This window comes from Aotus nancymaae, unplaced genomic scaffold, assembly GCF_030222135.1.
Source record: "Aotus nancymaae isolate 86718 unplaced genomic scaffold, 86718_ANA_hifiasm-v0.15.2.pri h1tg000040l, whole genome shotgun sequence".
Taxonomy (NCBI): domain Eukaryota; kingdom Metazoa; phylum Chordata; class Mammalia; order Primates; family Aotidae; genus Aotus; species Aotus nancymaae.
Window position 1 is genome coordinate 48,205,234 of NW_026988454.1, and position 20,785 is coordinate 48,226,018.

The 20,785-nt window shown below is 39.7% G+C and overlaps 1 protein-coding gene and 1 pseudogene across 1 annotated transcript in view; one reads left to right on the forward strand and one right to left on the reverse strand.

Moving 5' to 3' along the window:
• The window catches only part of MAN1A1 (mannosidase alpha class 1A member 1), a 178,272-nt gene that overhangs the window by 9,146 nt on the left and 148,341 nt on the right, over window positions 1–20,785 (forward strand). The gene's annotated exons all lie outside the window — the stretch shown is intronic.
• Window positions 12,934–13,034, reverse strand: LOC135268536 (U6 spliceosomal RNA; annotated as a pseudogene).

Sequence of the window (20,785 nt, forward strand, 5' to 3'; positions counted from 1 at the left end):
GTTTATGAGAAAGGGTGTGGAAATAACTGATTTCCAAAGGCCTATAAATGACTATGGCAGAGACATGAACCCAAGCCGTCCATAGACCACGAGCTATTGCTAGTGTCTCCATTTCTGTGAAATCCTTCCTCATTAAATGGTGTTCTTAAGGACCCCTCAGAGCACTCAATTCTTCTAAGTGACAGGAAGATCTCAGAAATAGGACAGGAGACCAGATCCTAGCCTACACTGAGGGTGGCGTGTCCAGCTTCCCGAGCTGCTGTTTAGGTCATTATTGTCTGTCCCTAGTTCCTCTTTCACGTAATACATACTGGAAATACGTACTAAAAGGGGAGTGTGTTTCCTCACTGTATTTCTCTCTATCGGGGCATAAGACAAGAGAACAGACCTATGGCATGATTAGGGAAACTCAGGGGTATGTACCCAGTCTCGAAATCTCATTTCACCAGTGTTTCCTTTTTACTGTTTTGTTTGTTTGTTTGACATGGAGTCTTGCTCTGTTGCCCAGGCTGGAGTGCAGTGGTGTGATATTGTCTCACTGCAACTTCTGCCTCCTGAGTTCAGGCAATTCTCCTGCCTCAGCCTCCTGAGTAGCTAGGATTACAGACACCTGCCACCATGCCTAGCTAATTTTTGTATTTTTAGTAGAGACAAGATTTTACCACATTGGCCAGGCTGGTCTCAAACTCCTGATCTCAAGTGATCCACCCACCTCGGCCTCACAAAGTGCTGCGATTACATACGTCCCACCATGCCTGGCCATTTGTTGATTCTTAAAGGCTTGCTTTAAAGGTAGATGAATAAAGTTGTTCAGCAGAGTTTTTAATATTATACTTTGATATTTGTCTTAGCAAAGGATAGGTTTGTTGAAGCAAGTATCTTCCATTGTGTTATTTTATAAACACATGTCTGTTTGGGAAAGAAAAATTTGAAAGCACACACTAGAGTAAAAAAAAAAGTCCTTTATAGTCTTATCACTCAGTCACTAAGTAATGTCAATACTGCCCCTTCCCAACCCCAGTATCTAAGTTAATTTCCCCCACAGTTATAACCACTCTATATATGCTTTTTTTAAATCATTTTCTTTGCAAGTGTCATTTTATGTTAGCATAATATATCATGTCGAAACATTATTTAACCATTCCTTTGGACCTGAACATTTAGATTATTTCTACTTTTTTGTTTTTATTAAAAATGCTGAGACAGACACCTTTGCCCAGTAAATTTCTATCTCACTTTTTATTGCCCACACCCTGGTAAGTAGGATTTTCTCTTAAATTCTTAAGAGAGGAAATAAATTGGCCAACAGATAGTACATTTTGAGGAATGAATTTCCAGAAGCCATTTATTCTCTTATGTGTCATATAATGAATGGAGTCTGTTGATTCTTTGTGAATTTCATAGGTGATGAAGCAGTATATGATATTTTCAATTTGCTTTTCTTTGATCCACACTTTCTCATGTGTTGGTGATTTGCATTTCTTCCTTGTGAGTTGTATAGATAGAACAAGTAAGTTTTAAAAGGAGGAAGATTGGGAAGATGGCAGAGCTTGGAGGCTTAAGGAGTGAGATCCATCAGAGGAGATGGATCTGGCAAGCTGGGTGAATGAACACGGATTCCTGTGGGAGGAAAAGTCCTAAAGGCAAGAGTTAGGATTTTATAAAGCAAAGTTACAACAAAAAAAAAATTTCCCCCTTGATTGCACACTTAGGGTAAAATATTCTTTATTGATAGGAGCTCTTACCAAGCACTTGGGACAGCCTACATCCCTCAGCTAAGACCGAGCCAGCTTTACCAGTGCATCTTCGTTTTTAAGTGATAGTTGGGATTATGCCTCAGATATTTGAGGAAGGTATTGACCTCTCTGGAGATCTGTGGAAGGATCTTTCTCCTTTTAGAATTAATCAGGATGCTTTTCTAGTAGTTGAAGATCAAAAGTAGTCCAAATAGAGTTTCAGAAGTGATTTTAATGATGCCAGAAAATGGCAAGTCTTACAAAGCTGAATTCTTAAAGAAGAAAAAATAACCAAAAGGAAATCATGAGATTTCATAGAAATGTTTGTTCTTATGTGTGAAGAGGCAGGCCAGTCTTTTATATGTGCAAGGCTTTCATTGTTTTAAATAGGATAAATATGCATTTTGTCAAAGATATTTTATTTTTAAAGAAAAGAATGATTTTGTGTGTGTGTGTGTGTGTGTGTGTTTGAAGTTTGGGCTCTTTTTTTTTTCACCCTAATCTTTCAAATCAAATGTTTTTAGTCATGCTTTTTAAGATAGTGAAGAGCTGCATATTTCAAAATGTATTTATATTCTGACCTTGGTTAGTTCATAAAAGTCTGCCAAATGCCAGAACTATTTAAATTTGGCTATAACACTGTGTTAACATGATGAATAATGATTGACATAAATAAACTATATTATTTTTATAAATTGTGGTTAGACATGATAGTAATTTTAGAATATTTACAATACTATTTTTGGAGATTTTTTTTTTTAGTCAGCTAGCAGTATTGAATGTTTTATCTAGCCAACTACAGGTTTTCAGCTAATAATTAGATATACCTGAGAAGTCCATATTGCGATTTAAGGAGTTATTAGCCCAAGTCAGCAATTTTATGACGCATTCTATTAGGAAGCATAAAATGAACTTTATGTAGTAAAAAACATATTTTATAATTGGCATGTATCTACCACATTGTATACATTCACTCATATTAAGCACTTTGGTTAGTCTTCATTATTTAATCCTCCTGTGGTTACTTAACACAGAATGTGTAATGAAGAACTCAAAAGCTTTAAAGGGGGGTGGTTGAGGAGCATAGAAAATGAAGATGATTTATTAACTGCTGTTGAAAGCTGCTTTAGCAGTTAGGGTGAATAAAAATAATGATTTATTAATTATTCCATCAGTAATAAGATAAAGCCACAGTGTAGGACTGGAAGTACTTCTGTTTTCTCTAACTCCTGAGAATACAGAATTTCTATGGCATTGGCTCCTTGCAGTCATCCGTCCCTTCCAAAACTATCATACTGAGGGCAGGAGAAAGAGCTTCCACTATTCATCCATGTGCCAACAGATCAGTTAGCTCTGGGTCCTGCCCATAATAGGACCCAGTACATATTTGTTGAATGAATATGCTCTTTGAAACAAAGATACCTGCAGGAGTTACTCAGGTTAATTTTGATTCCCTGCTAAGTAATCTGGTATTCCAGAAGTGGTGTCCACTCATCTTTGAAGTCCTTTCTAATGCACATACTAATGGGCTACAAGCCTTTGTCTTTTTGATTTTTTTTTTTTTTACAACAGTCAGAAGTCATTTAGAATCAGACCTAGTGAATGAAGAAAATAATGAATGTAGGAAATGCCTTTTCCAGTTTTCAAGTTGTTTTCCAGAATGATTTACAAAATGAAAACTGCGTTCATTTTCTTATATGACCTGTAAACTGGTGAAAGTGGTGCCAAAAAAATCTTTTGACCAAATATAACACTGCTGAAATAAATGTAGGTGATTGTGAGATTCCTTTAAAGATCAACACTTGAATATAAAGATTATGTTGTTTTATTGAAAAGTGTTTCTATTTCTTTTTTAGGTATGTGATTTTTAAAGTAGCTAGAGTCTTCATTTCTTTTCTTTATTACCTAAGGTACTGGACAGTATTTAATAAGGGCTGACATTTTTTAAATTTCAGTTTTATACATGATACACCTAATTAGAGTTGGTTTGGTTTTGTTTCCATTTTGGCAAAAATTTTTGAGATATAAAGGTATCTCAATAAGTAATGCTTATAGTACCACACTAAAATGAAAAGTCATAGATTAGGTATTATTTTCCACTGGAGAAATCGGAATTACATAAGCATGCTCCTCCTTAAGGAGGGGTGATATTTTGAGAAAGAGAAAGAAGCTTGGTTTTCAATTTCCTAATTTCATATTGTTTCTCTTGAAAAGTGCTGTCTCATATAAATAATTACATGGTAGAGGCTCAATGAATTTTATGCAATTTGTCAATGGTCCCCTTTCCAGCTTATTCTGCAGATGACTATTAATCTTCCTAAAACATCACTTCTCTCATATTGCCCAACTCAGGTTTTAGTGGTCCTCCATTTCCTGTAAAGCAATGATTCAGACTTTAACTTGCATCAGAATCACCTGGAGGGCATGTTAAAATGGACTGCTGGGGCCAGTCACAGTGGCTAATGCCTATAATCCCAGCACTTTGGGAGGCTGAGGCAAGTGGATCACTTGAGACCAGGAGTTCAAGACCAGCCTGGCCAACATGGCAAAACCCCATCTCTACTAAAAATATAAAAATAGATGGGCATGGTGGTGGGCACCTGTAGTCCCAGCTACTTGGGAGACTGAGGCAGGAGAATTGCTTGAACCCAGGTTGCAGTGAACCGAGATTATGCCACTGCACTCCAGCCTGGGTGACAGAGTGAGACCGTCTCAAAAAAAAAAAAAAAAAAACAAAAGAAAGAAAGAAAACCCTGGATTTTTCTGATTCAGTAGGCCTGGGTGGGCCACAGAATTTGCATTTTAAACATCTTGCTAGGTGATACTGATGCTTCTGGTCCAGTGACTTCAGCTAGAAAAACATTTTTCTAGAATGAAGTCACAATAGTCACAACTTTTTAGCTTGGCATCCGTAGTCTTCCATAAATCTGCCTTAGTTTACTTCTTGAGTTTACCAGGAAGGAATCTGTGTTTCCACAAAACTTACATAGTTACTATCTCCAGAACACACATAATTGAGTACTTCGCCTTGTTTACTTTATGGTTCTCAAAAGGAGAGTCTTCTCACTTGCTCAAAATCCATGTCCTCATGAAGCCCTCTACACTCTCAACCTTTACTGATCTCTCACTACTCCAAATTCCCGTATTATTTATTATTTCTATCTTTGACCTGTGTGTCACTGATTTCATGGGCATATATGTTATCTTTCAAGTAGCTTTCAGACATCTTAAAAGTCAGGACACCTTTTTTATCTCCATAGGTCTTTGGCCCAGAATTTGACAGTAAAAGACAATTCATCTTAAATGTAACCCAGATGAGAAATCACTTAAGTATATCAACAAAGTTTTTTTACAACCTAGTTAGTCTGTGAGACAGTATGGCAGAGTAGAAACCCTTCTGGCCTCCCTTTCCACACCTTTGAAATGGAGCTAATAATTCCTCTTTTTCAGAGTTGTTGTAAGAATTAAAATAGAAAATGTATGTGAATCTCTCAGCACAGTGCCTTCCTTGCATGTAGCATTCATTATTCAATACATAGTATGTACTTATTAGCAGCTAGGAATTGGTAGGAGTAATAAGCTTGGACTTTTGCTAAGAAAAGGGGTTGGTAAGTAAATTGGATTCAGAAAGTCATTTCCAGGGAAGAAAAGTATGTCTTGGCTGCAGTATTGCTGTATTGACCAATAGCTTGTATTTTCTATTGTTGCCTCCCTTTTTAGTTGTTATTGCCAAAATTCTCACTTCCTGTGGCAGGAAAGGAAGCATTATTTTGCCTTGTTAGAATTGTTATTACGCAGAAGGGATGCTCATCCCCAGGAAAACCATAGAGAGGGTGTCGAATGGAGGGTTCCTCATTCATTCATCTGTGTCCAGTTACCTCTGACTTCCAGACCTGGTGTCACACAACACTCGGATATGTGGGGAAGAAACAAAACCAGGGGAAAAAGGAATCTGGAGAAATACCTTCAGGGCATAGAAAGAAATAATTTTTGTGAGCTGAAAAGCTGAAAATGTTTCATTCAGAGATAGCTATGTGTGTAAATTTAGCTCAATAATTAGGCATATGGTGCTTTCATTTTAGGATGTATCCACCCTTTGTGATAATATCCGTTGATTATTAGAGCTGCTGCAGCTTTAACTACATTGGCAGCAGAGATTCCTAGTGCATTTAAGACAAGAATTGAAGAGTGAAATGGAAAACTGATTAATAATTTGTTCTTGGGTGGTTTTAATCTGCTGCTTATTAACTTCGTAGTTTATGCCTGGAGGATTAGATTTGGAAACAGAACACCAAGTAATGTTTTAAAAGTTTACTTCCTTTTATTGGAACATTCTACTCGTAAAGATTTTCTGAAGAACATTTTGACTGTTGTAGTCCTAACATACGAGGTACACTTAAGTTCTTATGATTCAGCCCAAAATAATAGAAAGCTTTTAGTGTAGGCTATTAATTTTAACTTTTAAAGTATTTCATGTTAGAATTCAAGGCAGAAATTGTTTAATAAAAACCAACTAATAGAGAGAGGGAAAGATATTCTTTACTGGGCATGAAGATATTTGGGTCTCTTTTCCCAAGCTTTTTAAAATCCCCCTAGGTCTATATTTTTCTGTCTTAGCATTTTAAATCTGCTTGCCATTGATGGTAAAGAAAATAGGAAAATTAAAATAAAAGGTTATTTCTGTTTACTTCCCCTACCTTGTCAAATGTTTGTAAAATTGATTTTTAAAACCATTGTAATTTTATAAATTGAAAAAAGAGTTATATTCAAAGATATAGCATGTGGGATGAGCTGACATAGGAAGTTTAAAAACAGCTGTCTCTGGGAAAGTGAGGGCTAGTGATACTGTCCATCTGCCTCTTGCTTAAAACTTTAACTGCAGTCCTATTAGAATATACCTGAGAGTCTGGAAAGTCAATGTATTTGCTTCTGTGGTTGTAGTTCTCCACCCACCTGTGATCTGAAGAATTACACCCTAGGTTTTTATAAGGTAAAGGCACTAAAATTTAGACATTTAGAAGGGACTTCTTTGAGGACTAGGCAGAAGTTCAGCAAAGTATAATACCAGGTTTTGGTCTGAGTTAACCAGTGGTGGATTCTTTATTAGAAAACTAGTCTGAATTTATGTATTCTTGATATAAGTTTTGACAGAAATTCTCCACTTTTGACTTATATGGTAATAGAGGTTGAGGATTTTATAGCCAGGTATGCTGCAGGTAATCAGGTGTTAGTTCGAGCTTAATAATTAGCTTAATTTAGTATTAGCTGTCTTTTTCTGTTGTACTTTCACCCATGCTCTTAATCATCTTCTATCCTTGAGTGTGTTCTGCTGGAGAGGCGGTAGTAATGATGCAAAGGCAGACGGTAGGAGTGGTATTATGTAATGTCACACACATCAGATGACTAGTCACCGTAATACTCTGGTTGTCAGCAGGGAATGAGAAGCCCTCTCGCTTCCTGGAACCTTAAGAGGTGAATTCCAGGCATTACCACTGATGTACAGAAGGATCACCTGTTTCTGACCTGTGGGCACTGACTCCTACCTTTTAGAATTCCTGAGGGAGGAAGCTAACTTATATGCTAACTAATCATAAAACTAGAAGCTGTCTAGTTTTATGATTAGTTAGCATATTTGTGGACCTTTGGCTCTCAATAGAATTGCTCAAAAGCTATCTCAGGAAATAATGCCTTTGATTGATTTGAAATCTCATGCATCACCATAGTGTAGCTAGTGTTTTCCAAAACACTGGGGAATTTTTGCAGACAGCATTTTCCGGGGCTGATTTGAAGGTAATAAACCAAACTGGCAGGGAAGGAAGGTTCTTCCTTCACCTCAGGACAAGATGCCTGCTCCTTTACTTCACTCTGGAATGCCTTCTCTTCACAAACCCAGGGGGCGCACAACACATTAGTAGCCATAAGAGTGTCTGTTGTGTGTAATGCAACCCAGAGTCTTCCACTAGTATATACCAAGATCCCAAGTTAGATATTTATCTTTTAAACAGAATATTGCCTTAACATTTAAAATAAAAATTATATTCCTCAGTTGGCTCTTAAAACTCAGCTATTAATTTGCAAGTATATTTGGTTTATGAATAACAACAGCAACAATAACAATGTCTGATAATTTTCTTCTTTTCTCTAGGTTTAAAATAGAGGCAACAGTTAAAACTTTACTTTTAATAGAAAGTGCAGCTTCTCAGTTATATTCTGTAATGTGTTCCCTTTTTCTCCTAATAGAATGTGTTTGTTATTCTTCTTGTTCTGAGAATGGCTCCTTAATTGATTTTACATCATCAGTTAGTGTTATTATGTATAATTAAGGCAATCAATAACGAGATTTTTTAAATCTCATCTTGGCATAGACTTTGACTCCTTTATGTGCAGTTTTAATTCTAGACTGGTGAAAAGTGTGCCAGTAACTACAGGATACCATTTGTTGAATGTTCACTTACTATTAGGTACTTTGCTCACCACTTTATGTACATATTCTCATTAAATTCTCAGAACAAGTATTTGGCTTTTTTCAGAATACTGGTGTTTGACATTAGTCTCCTCATTTTATACTTAGGAAGTTGAGGCCAGGAAGGGGCAAGCAAATTGCCCAGGGTCGAGCAGCTCCTGCGAGGTTGGAACCCGGGTCTATCTGGTCCCTGCCCCAACCCTGTTCCTGTGCGCTCACTTCCACTGGGCTCCCCACATTCCCTGGGGCCTTGGCAGGCTCAGATCTTACCCATCTTGAATAAAGAATTAAGACCCCTCCTACAGTCACTTCTCTGCCTGAGAAGGAAGTAAAGGGAAGTGGGGTGAGGGCTGGCATGATTTCCACCCCAGCTTGTGGCAGACAACATGCCTTCGTTCTGAAAGCAGCACCAATGCTCAGTTTGTTTGGAAAAGTCTCGCAAGAGTAATATTGTGCTCAACGTCAAGTACTGTGTTTACTAGTATGTGTTCATGTATGTTTATATCCCCTTAATATGTACCTGCATAATATGTACATGGTTATATGTGTGTATATAATTATCTAAATGCCTTAAGCATTAATGAAAGTTACTGGGAGTTCTGGGAAGTTGTTTAAATCAAGAGAAAGACAATGGTCACTAGAAGAAACAAATCTAAATTTTCTTCCTTTCTCTTTCTCATCATGGGGCAACTATGACTCCTGAAGTTTAGGATACATAATGTTACAATTATTTAATCTTTAATCAGGAGATTCTATGAAGTATGACCACATTAAACAAAAATGCAGTTTGAATTTTAAATTCACAGTGAGGTATATCACCAAAAAGAATTCTATAAGTCAAAATAACATATTGTTACTGACTTAACACTCAAGTTTTGTATAGAAGTGACAATAAAGGCTCTGTTTAATTGGTCCTAGGAGATCCAGACAGTGTAACTCTTTCTGCAAATGGGGCAATACAGTAATCATTCAAACTCAAATAGTTTTTTTTAAAATTTTAATATTATATTCCTTAATAAATCAGATTAAGAATCATTTCCAGCAATACTCCTTCTACAAATATTTAGAAGTACCACCCTGTGCAAGGCACTGGAGAGATGACAGTAAGCAAGACCGATATCACCACTGCCCACATGGAGCCCAAAGGGTTAGAGAGTAAGGAGGTCCTGTGGCAAGTACCCTGGAAAGGGTCTAGAGGTACTATGGGAGCCTGAAGTAGAACATAACTGTGGCAGATTGGGGGTTCAGGAACACTTTCTAAATGAAGTAAAGTATTAGACCTGAGGCTGAGTGGGAATTAGCCAGTTGCAGGCGAGATAAAGAGGGCCGCAGAATAGGGATGGAAGTATGAAGATCCCCAGGGCAGCCAGAGGACTGAGCCGGAGTAGTAGTGCTGAGAAGAGGGTGCTAGGAAGTGGGCCACAGAAATGAAGCAGAGAAGGGGTCTGGCCAGGTGTTTAGACTTTATCTTGAGATCATCGGGAACCATGGGAGGGTTTTAAGTTACAGAAATAATATCAAATCTGCATTTTTGGGTAATACTGGAGTCCAGGACATGCATGAGAAGGCTCTGCAGTAATTCAGAGGAGAGGTGATGATGGCCTAAGTGCAGAAAGGGGCAGGGAAGATAGAGAAAGTGAATAGATCCTTGAGATACTTAAAAACAGAATTTATAGAACTTTGTGGGCATTTAAAAATGGAGAGTGAGCGAGGAGATGAAGATAATGAGGTGCTTGGGTTCCTGATGGGGACATGGGTTGTCTGATGGTTGGAATCTCAGGAGAAAGAGAGGAGTGGAGAAGGGGTAATGGGTGTGGTTTAGTATATGTAGCATTAGAGGAGAAAGATGTCCAAGTGGAGGTCTCTTGTGAGCAGTTGGACATATACAACAAGCACTGCAAAGAGGTCTAGGCTAGAGATGCTAATCTTGAGGCCATCAAACTGTGGAAATAAATAAGATCCGTTAGGGATAATGTGTCCTGTAAGAAGAGTCAAGGGCCTAGAAGCCTGGGGAACATCAACAATTACAGGATGTGCAGAGTAAGCAGTGACAGAGAAGGAGCAATCAGAGAGATGCAGGAAGAAAACTGGCGGAGCATGGCACCCTGGAGCATTTTTAGATATTCAGTATTTGAAGGAGTGAGTCTCAACAGTGTCAAATGCTGCCAAGGGTCAAGATAGGAATTAAGAATTTTTCTGTGGATTTGGTAAGAAGCAGCCAGAAGGTGACACTTACTGGAGCCAATACAGTACAGTATTCAGGGTGGCAGCTGTATTGCAGTGGAGCTAAGGAAAGGCACAGACAACTCTTTCAAGAAGGTCACTGTGAATGAGGCCAGAGAGGTGGGGTGGTAGCTGTCGGATGACAAGGGGTAATGAGAAGGCTGAGTAGAGAAACACAGTACTTACTGGGCACTGCTGAGCACACAGTCAGAGCCGACACCTGGCCCCCTCTGCTCACTAGTTGGATTTTTCCTTAGCAGGATTCAGCCACTCTGCCATATTTGGACAAGACAGACAAGTAGATTGACCTATCCTTGGATTTTTCTAGGTATTTGGAACAGAGAGACGACACATGTCCCAAAGTGCTTTTTTGAGAATCTGATGGAAGAGATCATTTGTTAGTAAGAATGTAAATCCACTTAATTTGGGGTTGGTGGGTGGGTGGGGGGCTATTTATTATAAGATAAAGAGGGATCTCTCATGGATCTAGGTGAAGACCTCACAGAACCTGGAACTACAAATGTGAAGGTACCAGGAAGCAAGACCACTATTCCTCATTTCTTATTCTGGGCTACTTTTGTCTTCATTCATACCTGCTTTATTCTTTCCTCTGCACACAGGCTGTCTTATGAATGAGTCCTCAAGTTTACATGGCCAATAAGTTTGAGCACTAATAGAGTTTCTAATAAGCATCTCAGAGGCTCAATTCCAAATTCCCAGAATGGAGAATCTGACCCAGCTTTAGTTAAGTGTCTAATCATCTATGGCCAGGGGGTGGAGTATTGATTTTTAGTACAAATGTAGGCATGGTACAGAGCCTCCTAAGTGACAGAAAGGAGAGGATTGCCTGGTTGCACAGAGGTTTTCTGGCATCTCTGCTGCATCCAGACATCTGCTTTGTTGTATTTATCTTACTGGAAATTTCTCTGTTGTAGGCCTACTTGTCAGAGGCAAGTTGTGCAGGGCTCTGCTCTATATTAATTATGGAAGGTTTTACCTTACTGAAATGATAGTTCCCCAGCTTTAGCATTTTATGTTGTTCCATTAACTGTGATATAAACATGCCTGCAAAAGATCAGTTCATGAACCAAACTTCCTTTCCCTGACATAGTAACCATTTAACAGCCTCGCATATTGCTGCTCATTATGAGATGAAGTCTGAACACTTTAATGGTGACCAGTTAAAACACACACATGCATACATCAAATCAGGAATTTGATTCCAAATTTACAAAATAATCAAGTCTTATCTTTTGAAATCCTACCTATCAAGACCTAATTTAAATCTTATTCATTCCATAAATTTGTGCCTGTTCTTATCCCCTGAACAGCAGAAAATTATTTTTCTCTGTTTTTATAATTCACTTTGTTTTAACCTACTTATTACATTCTTATTGTTAAATGCAGCACACGCAAAAGCACTGAGATGAAGGAGCGTGTGGCTTTGCCACTTACTAACAGTTCAACCCCGTGAAGGTACACAATGCATTTGAGCTTTTATCTCTTATCTGTGAGAGTGGTGATAATGCCTACTTTTCCTGGATGTTAGGAACCAGTGAGTGAATGGATGCAAAGCTATTTGCATGTCAGGAAGCCTATGCAGATATTGGTACTTAAGGAAATAGTTTTGGGGTTTGAAGACCAGGTTTCTAAATCCCTGTCTGCCATTTGGTAATTCATGGTATGGCAGTGGGTGAATTACTGTTCTTCCTTGGGCATGTTGTGTGGTGTGTTAGTTTTCTTTCATTGTTATGACAAATTATCACAAACAGAGTGACTTAATACAAATTAATATCTTACAGTTCTGTAGGTCACAGATAGAGTGGGCCTGTTTGGTTTCTCTGCACTGAGTCTCATAAGGCCAGAAATGAGCTGCCGGCTGGCTCAGGCTCTTATCTGGCTCCAGGGGAGAATCTGTTTTACAAGTTCATTCAGGTTGTTGGCAAAATGCAGTTCCTTGCCAACTGTAGGACTAAGGTCCTCATTTCCTTGCTGTCAGCCAGGGGACTCTCTGTTTCTGAAGGCAGCTGCATTCTTTGCCATATTGTTCCCTCCATTTTCTTTTCATTCATTCATTCATTCATTCAGACAAGTAAAACTTGTATAAATTTATGGTGTACGCATTTTGAAATATGTATCCATTGTGGAATGCTAAATTCAGCTAATCACCGTATCTGTTACCTCACCTACTTATTATTTATTGTATGGGGAGCCCTTAAAATGTACTTTCCTAGCAGTTTTCAATACAGTGTTCTTAACTATAGTCACCATGTTGTACTACTCTCTTAAAAATATGGAATGTAGCCTGGCCAACATGGCAAAACCCCATCTCTGTTAAAAATACAAAAATTAGCCAGACATGGTGGTGCACACCTGAAATCCCAGCTTCTTGGGAAGATGAGGCAGGAGAATGGCCTAAACCCGGGAGGCAGAGGTTGCAGTGAGCCAAGATCAAGCCACTGCACTCCACCTTGTGTGACAGAGCGAGACCCTGTCTCTCTCTCTATATATATATATTTGGAATGTTTCATAAATTTGCATGTGATCCTGCAGAGGGGCCATGCTAATCTTCTCTGTGTTTTTTCAGTGTTCATACATGTTGCCAAAGCAATAACTGAACAGTCCCTCCTTTTTCAAACCAGCAACATCACATGGAGTTCTGTTCAGCTGAATCTCTGACTTTCTCTTCTGCTGCATGTCTTTTGCCCCCAGCTGAAGAATGTTCTTTGCATTTAAGGGCTCACTTATTAAATTTGCCCCACCTGGGTAATCCAGGTTGCTCTTTATTTTAAGGTCAACTTAATTGTTCTTAAGTAACTTTCATCTTACCTGCCAACTCCCTTTGCCATGTAAAATAATATATGCACAGGTCTAGGGATTACTGCATGGACATATTTGGGGTAGCATGGTCGTTCACTCTGCTTACCACTTTTGGTACTATGTATGAGTACAGTATGTGAAGTCAAGTATAGTCACTTGCATACATAGAGCTAGTCAGCTGTGAGTGGTAAATCATGTGGTCTTGATATGGTTAGCCTTTGTGTCCTCACCAAAATCTCGTTAGAATTGTAATCCTCATAATTCCCACAATCCCCACATGTAACGAGAGAGAACAGGTGGAGGTAATTGAATCATGGGGGTACTTTTCCCCATGCTGTTCTCATGATAGTGAGTTCTCACAGGATCTGATGGTTTTATAAGGGGCTCTTCCCCTCTTACTCGGCACTTCTCCTTCATGCTGCCTTGTGAAGAAGGTGCCTTGCTTCCCCTTTACCTTCTGCCATGATTGTAGGTTTCCTGAGGCCTCCCCAGCCATGCTGAACTGTAAGTCAATGAGATCTCTTTCCTTTATAAATTACCCCATCTCCAGCAGTTGTTTATAGCAGTATGAAAACAGACTAATACAGGTGTAAGTTACGTGGATGCACTTTGGTCAAGAGTAGGCCAAGGCAGACATCTGAGTCTGCATGACTCAGTGAGTTTAGAGACAGGTGCATACTCCACTTGTTATATAACCTGTTTGTGTAAATTCATACTTGGTTTGGGCCACTATTGTCTGTAAAAGGTATAACTGCCTTGCTGATGCTGCACAGGTGCTCGTGCCCAGAGAAACAGCGGGGAGCCAGGACACAGCTCGGCCCACTCATGCCCAGAGAGAAAGAGTTGAACTGCTTATCCTGAAGGCAGGTAGAGCTGGCCACACAGGTAAGTGTGGGAGCAGCCGGCTCAAGCAGCTGAGATAGAGCAGACAGTGTAAGAGAGTTGCTGATGAGAGAGCTGCTGAATAAAGCTGCATTTCACCTACCTACGATCCCCTGAGTGTTCTTTCAGCTATTTGCCATTCATCCACCCACTCCCCTCAGACCTCAGCATGGGCTAGAACCTGACCCTGGACCTAACAACAGGCCTGTTGCTGTGATTTATGTTCAACAAACATAAACTGTTTCCCGAGGGATATTTTGTGCTTTGGGTTACTGGTAAGAGTAACCCAAATCAAAATAAGCTAGGTTGATAGTTGTACAGTACTTCCTTTGTATAGCAATTCTTAGTTTATGCAAATAAACAGATAAAGCAAGCAAACATGCTGTACTACATGTAAGGAGTATTGATAAATAAAAAGTATATTCTATTCTTTCTGAGGACTTTTGTTGAGGCCTTTGATAAACTATCTTATTTCAATTCCATTATTGTTCCTATTTTTAAAATAAATATGCCGGGCTCAATGGGGGTATTTAAAGTGCACAATGTTGTAAGACTACTGAAAACCTTTTTTGTTGTTGTTGTTGTTTTTGAGAAGGAGTCTTGCTCTGTCACCAAGGTTGGAATGCAGTGGCGCAATCTTGGCTTACTGTAACTCACCTCCTGTGTACAAGCAATTCTTCTGCCTCAGCCTTCCAAGTAGCTGGGATTACAGGTGCACGCCACCACATCTGGCTGATTTTTATATTTTTAGTAGAGATGGGGCTTCACCATGTTGGCCAGGCTGTTCTTGAACTTCTGACCTCGAGTTCAAGACCTCGAGATCTGCCCACCTCGTCCTCCCAAAGTGCTGAGGTTACAGGTGTGAGCCACCATGTTCGAAGAGACTACTGAAAATCTTGAATGAAAAAATAATTCTAATTTGTGTTTATTCTCCCTGCATCTTAGCAGGTATAGTGTAAAAGGAGCAAAAACTCTGGAGCCAGACTCCCTGAATTTGATTTCTGTCTCTGACATTTATGTGTCCAGTGACCTTGGGCAAGTTACTTAACCTCACTGTACCTCAGTTTTGTCCTCTGTTAAATGAAGGTAAAAAAAGGCCCAACTTTGTGGAGTTATTATTGAGGATTAAATTAAATGTGTTGATATATGTAAAGTGCCTCTAACTGTAACTAGTACATAGTGCTGTGTGAGTCCTGGGGGTATTATTCTAATCGAACAATATGTTTTCACCGTTGTCTCAACTAAGGCTGTTTTGTTCCCCAGAGGACATTTGCCAGTGTTTGGAGATAAGGGTTGTCACATCTGGAGGGTAAGATACAGACATCTGGTGTTTCCAGGCCAGGGATACTGCTCAGCGTCCAATAATGCACAGGGCTGCCCGCCCCAACCCCCAAACACAGACTTATCCAGCCTGAATGTCGGTAGTGTCAAGATTAAAAACCCCTGTTTTAAACCAGTAGTCTTTTATGTTTTTAGTAACAACTTCATTTGAAAATAAAATACTTGTGTATCGTGAGTGACTTTTAACGATGAGGATATTCATGACTGAGAGCCATAGGGCTCTGAGTTCTACAATAAAGTGAAAAGTATAAAAATTTTCTGGTGATTTAAAAAAAATACATAGCTATCCTAGGAAAAGAGTGTGCTTAACTTCTAGAATATATAATTAAAGATAAGAAATACTCACAAATACTAAGTTCCTGTGAATCATTGAATGGGATTTCTCATTTTCTAATTTTCCAGTGAGTTTCTTCTGGAGATTATAAGGAAAGAAATTAAAGTTGACCCTTGAACAATGCAGGTATTGGGGCCCCAACCCTTCATGCAGATGAAACCCTGCATATAACTTTCAATTCCCCCCAGACTTAACTACTATTAGCCTACTGCTGACCAGAAGCCTTACTGACTAAACATAAACAGTCAGTTAAATATTTTGTATGTTATATGTATGGTATACTGTATTGTTACAACAAAGTAAGCTATAGAAAAGAAAATGTTATTAAGAAAATTTTGAGAAAATATATTTACTGTTTATCAGGTGGAAGTGAGTCATCATAAAGGTCTTCATATCTTGTTGTCTTCATGTTGAGTAGGCTGAAGAAGAAGAAGAGGAGAGGTGTTCTTGCTGTCTCAGGCAGAGGTGGAAGAAAATCTAAGTATAAGCTGTACTTGGATTTGGAAACTTTTGGAAACTACTGTTACTATGTATGTTGAAATACAGTGAGCGTTAAGATAACTGTGCATTACAGTTGCTCATGTAGAATTTACCTGTATTGTAGTAGTGGTAAATTTTACAAGGCCCAAAATGTTTTTGCCACTGTCATTTTTATTTCTGAATATTATATAAAGCTTCACTCCCTCTCATCCCATAGGCATGTTGAATAATTTAGAATTTAGGGTATTCTTCAACTACTTATTTCTCCACTACCTCTCCTATCAATTGTAGCTGTTTGATTTGCCTATACAAGACTCTGTAGGACTATCTGAGATGCTGTTCATTCTCTTGGTTACAGAATTTGTCCTTTTGATGATAGGTCAGTTAATCATTAACACCTGCATTACCATAGGGTGCAGAAGCTAATTAGACTGACTTCCTGGATTGAGTAGGAAAGAACCTGGGCACATTCCTATACCTTCCACGGTCTTAACCTACTTGGAGAAACTGAGAATCACAAGACACAAACAAAAATAACCTGCGATTGTTCATCATTAAGATTAAGAAGAACACTGACAGAGACAGATCCAAGATGGCCAATTAGGAACAGCTCAGGATTGCAGCTCCCAGTGAAAGCATGGAGGGTGAGTGGACGCCGCATTTCCAGACGGATTTTTATTGCCCACAGACCAGGAGATTCCCAGGCAGAGGAGCCCCATGGGTCACCAGCACGGCTGTTTCGGCCGGTGCAGCTGTTTTGGCCAGCACCCTGGCGTGACAGTTCTCCGTACAAAATACATGAGTCCAGGCACCGTTTTAGCTGGCGATTGGAGCTCCGGAAAGACAGAGTCACCCATTCAACTGATAGAAAAGGGGACTGAAACAGGGAGCCAGGCCAGGAGATTCCCAGGCAAAAAAGCGCCACGAATCTCAGCGCGGCTGTTTCAGCCGGTGCAGTAGGTCGCCGCACAGGAAATCACACATATCCCGGCGCCTTTTCAACAGGCAATTGGAACACCTGGAGACAGTCGACTGTTCAACTAAAAAAAAAAAAAAAAAAAAAAGGGCTCTGAGGCAGGGAGCCAGGTGATCAGGCTCAGCTGGTCCCACCCCCACAAAAAAACAGCAGTCTGAAACGCTCTGGATTGAGAGTTTCATAGCTGAACCCGGGATGGTCCAGCTCTGTGGGGGAGGGGTGTCTGCCATTACTGAGGCACTCCACCACTACAGAGGTAGTCCACCATTGCTGAGGCAGCCCGCCATTGCTGAAGCAGCCTGCCATTACAGAGAGAGTCCGCCACTACAGAGGTGGGCCACCATTGCTGAGGCAGTTCTAAATATACCCATATAAACAGGACTGCAGGGAAGTTCACACGGCAGCTGGGTGAAGCCCACAGCAGCTCAGCAAAGCCTCTGCGTCAGACAGTGACTAGGCTGCCTCCTCGCTGGGCAGGGCAGCCCTGAAAAAAGGCAGCAGCACCACAGAAACTCATAAATAAAGCCCTAACTCCCCAGGACAGAGCACCTGGGAGAAAAAAAGGGGGGAGTTTATGAGTTCTGCTGCAGCAGACTTAAATGTACCTGCCCAGCAGCTCTGAATGAACAATGGAGCTCACAGCTCAGCACTTGAGCTCCTATAAAGGACAGACTGTCTCCTCAAGCAGCTCCCTGACCCCTGTATATCCAAAGAGTCACCTCATAAAGGAGAGCTCAGACTGACATCAGGCGGGTATCCTTCAGGGACAAAGATAGCAGAAGAAGAAACTGACAGCAACCCTTATTGTTCTGCAGCCGCTGCAGGTGATCCCCAGGCAAGCAGGGCCTGGAGTGGATCTCAGCAGCCCTACAGCAGAGGGGCCTGACTGGTAGAAGGAAAACTAAGAAACAGAAAGAAATAACTTCATCATCAACAAACTGAATGTCCACTCAGGGACCCAATCTGAAAGTCAACAACTACAAAGACAACAGGTGGATAAATCCACAAAGATGGGAAGAAACCAGCGCAAAAAGGATGAAAACACCCAAAACCAGAACACCTCTCCTCCTACAAGGGATCACAACTCCTCACCAGCAAGGGAACAAGGCTGGATGGAGAATGAGTGTGATGAATTGACAGAATCAGGCTTCAGAAGGTGGGTAATAAGAACCTTCTGTGAGCTAAAAGAACATGTTCTAACCAAATGCAAAGAAACTAACAACCTTGAAAAAAGATTTGACGAAATGCTAACGAGAATAAACAACTTAGAGAGGAATATAAGTGAATTGATGGAGCTGAAAAACACAACATGAAAACTTCGTGAAGCATGCACAAGTTTCAACAGCCGAATTGACCAAGCAGAAGAAAGGATATCAGAGGTAAAAGATCAACTCAATAAAATAAAACGAGAAGGCAACATTAGAGAAAAAAGGGTAAAAAGGAATGAACAAAGTCTTCAAGAAATATGGGACTATGTGAAAAGACCTAATCTACGTTTGATAGATGTACCTGAATGTGACATAGAGAATGAATCCAAGCTGGAAAATACTCTTCAGGATATTATCCAGAAAACTTCCCCTACCTAGCAAGGCAGGCCAATATTCAAGTCCAGGAAATACAGAGAACACCACAAAGATATTCCTCAAGAAGAGCAACCCCAAGGCACATAATCATCAGATTCACCAGGGTTGAAATGAAGGAGAAAATGCTAAGGGCAGCCAGAGAGAAAGGTCGGGTTACCCACAAAGGGAAGCTCATCAGACTCACAGCAGATCTCTCAGCAGAAACCCTATAAGCCAGAAGAGAGTGGGGGCCAATATTCAACATCCTTAAAGAAAACAACTTTCAACCCAGAATTTCATATCCAGCCAAACTAAGCTTCGTAAGTGAAGGAAAAATAAAATCCTTTACAAACAAGCAAGTACTCAGAGATTTCATCACCACCAGGCCTGCTTTACAAGAGCTCCTGAACAACCGGTACCAGCCACTCCAAAAACATACCAAATCGTAAAGAGCATCAACACAATGAAGAATCTGCATCAATCAATGGGCAAAACAGCCAGCTAGCATCAAAATGGCAGGATCAAATCCACACATAACAATATTAACCCTAAATGTAAATGCGCTAAATTCCCCAATCAAAAGACACAGACTGGCAAATTGGATAAAAAGCCAAAACCCATCAGTGTGCTGTATCCAGGAAACCCATCTCACATGCAAGGATACACAAAGGCTCAAAATAAAGGAATGGAGGAAGATTGACCAAGCAAATGGAGAGCAAAAAAAAAAAAAGCAGGAGTTGCAATTCTCATCTCTGATAAAATAGACTTTAAACCAACAAAGATCAGAAGAGACAAAGAAGGACATTACATAATGGTAAAAGGATCAATGCAACAAGAAGAGCTAAAGATCCTAAATATATATGCACCCATTACAGGAGTACCCAGATACATAAAGCAAGTTCTTAATGACTTACAAAGAGACTTAGACTCCCACACAATAATAGTGGGAGACTTTAACACCACATTGTCAAGATTAGACAGATCAACCAGACAGAAAATTAACAAGGATATCCAGGACTTGAACTCAGACCTGGACCAAGCAAACCTAATAGACATTCACAGAACTCTCCACCCCAAATCCACAGAAAATACATTCTTCTCAGCACCACATCACACCTACTTTAAAATTGACCACATAATTGGAAGTAAATCACTCCTCCGCAAATGCAAAAGAATGGAAATCATAACAAAAATTCTCTCAGACCACAGTGCAATTAAGTTAGAACTCAGAATTGAGAAACTAACTCAGAACCTCACAGCTTCATGGAAACTGAACAACTTTCTCAATGTTGACTGGATAAACAATGAAATGAAGGCAGAAATAAAGATGTTCTTCGAAACCAACGAGAATGAAGACACAACATACCAGAATCTCTGGGACACATTTAAAACAGTGTCTAGAGGAAAATATATAGCAATAAATGCCCACATAAGAAGCAAGGAAAGATCTAAAATCGACACGCTATCATCAAAATTGAAAGAGCTAGAGGAGCAAGATCAAAAAAACTCAAAACCTAGCAGAAGATAAGAAATAACTAAGATCAGAGCAGAACTGAAGGAGATAGAGACACAAAAAACCCTTCAAAAAAATCAATAAATCCAGGAGCTGGTTTTTCGAAAAGATCAACAAAATAGACCACTAGCCAGATTAATAAAAAAGAAAAGAGAGAATAATCAAATAGATGCAATAAAAAACAATAAAGGGGATATCACCACAGATTCCACAGAAATACAAACTATCATCAGAGATTATTACAAACATCTCTATGCACATAAACTAGTAAACCTGGGAGAAATGGATAAACTCCTGGACACTTGCATCCTCCCAAGCCTAAACCAGGAAGAAGCTGAAACCCTGAATAGACCAATAACAAGGTCTAAAGTTGAGGCAGCAATTAAGAGCCTACCACCCAAAAAAAGCCCAGGTCCAGACGGATTCACAGCCGAATTCTACCAGACATACAAAGA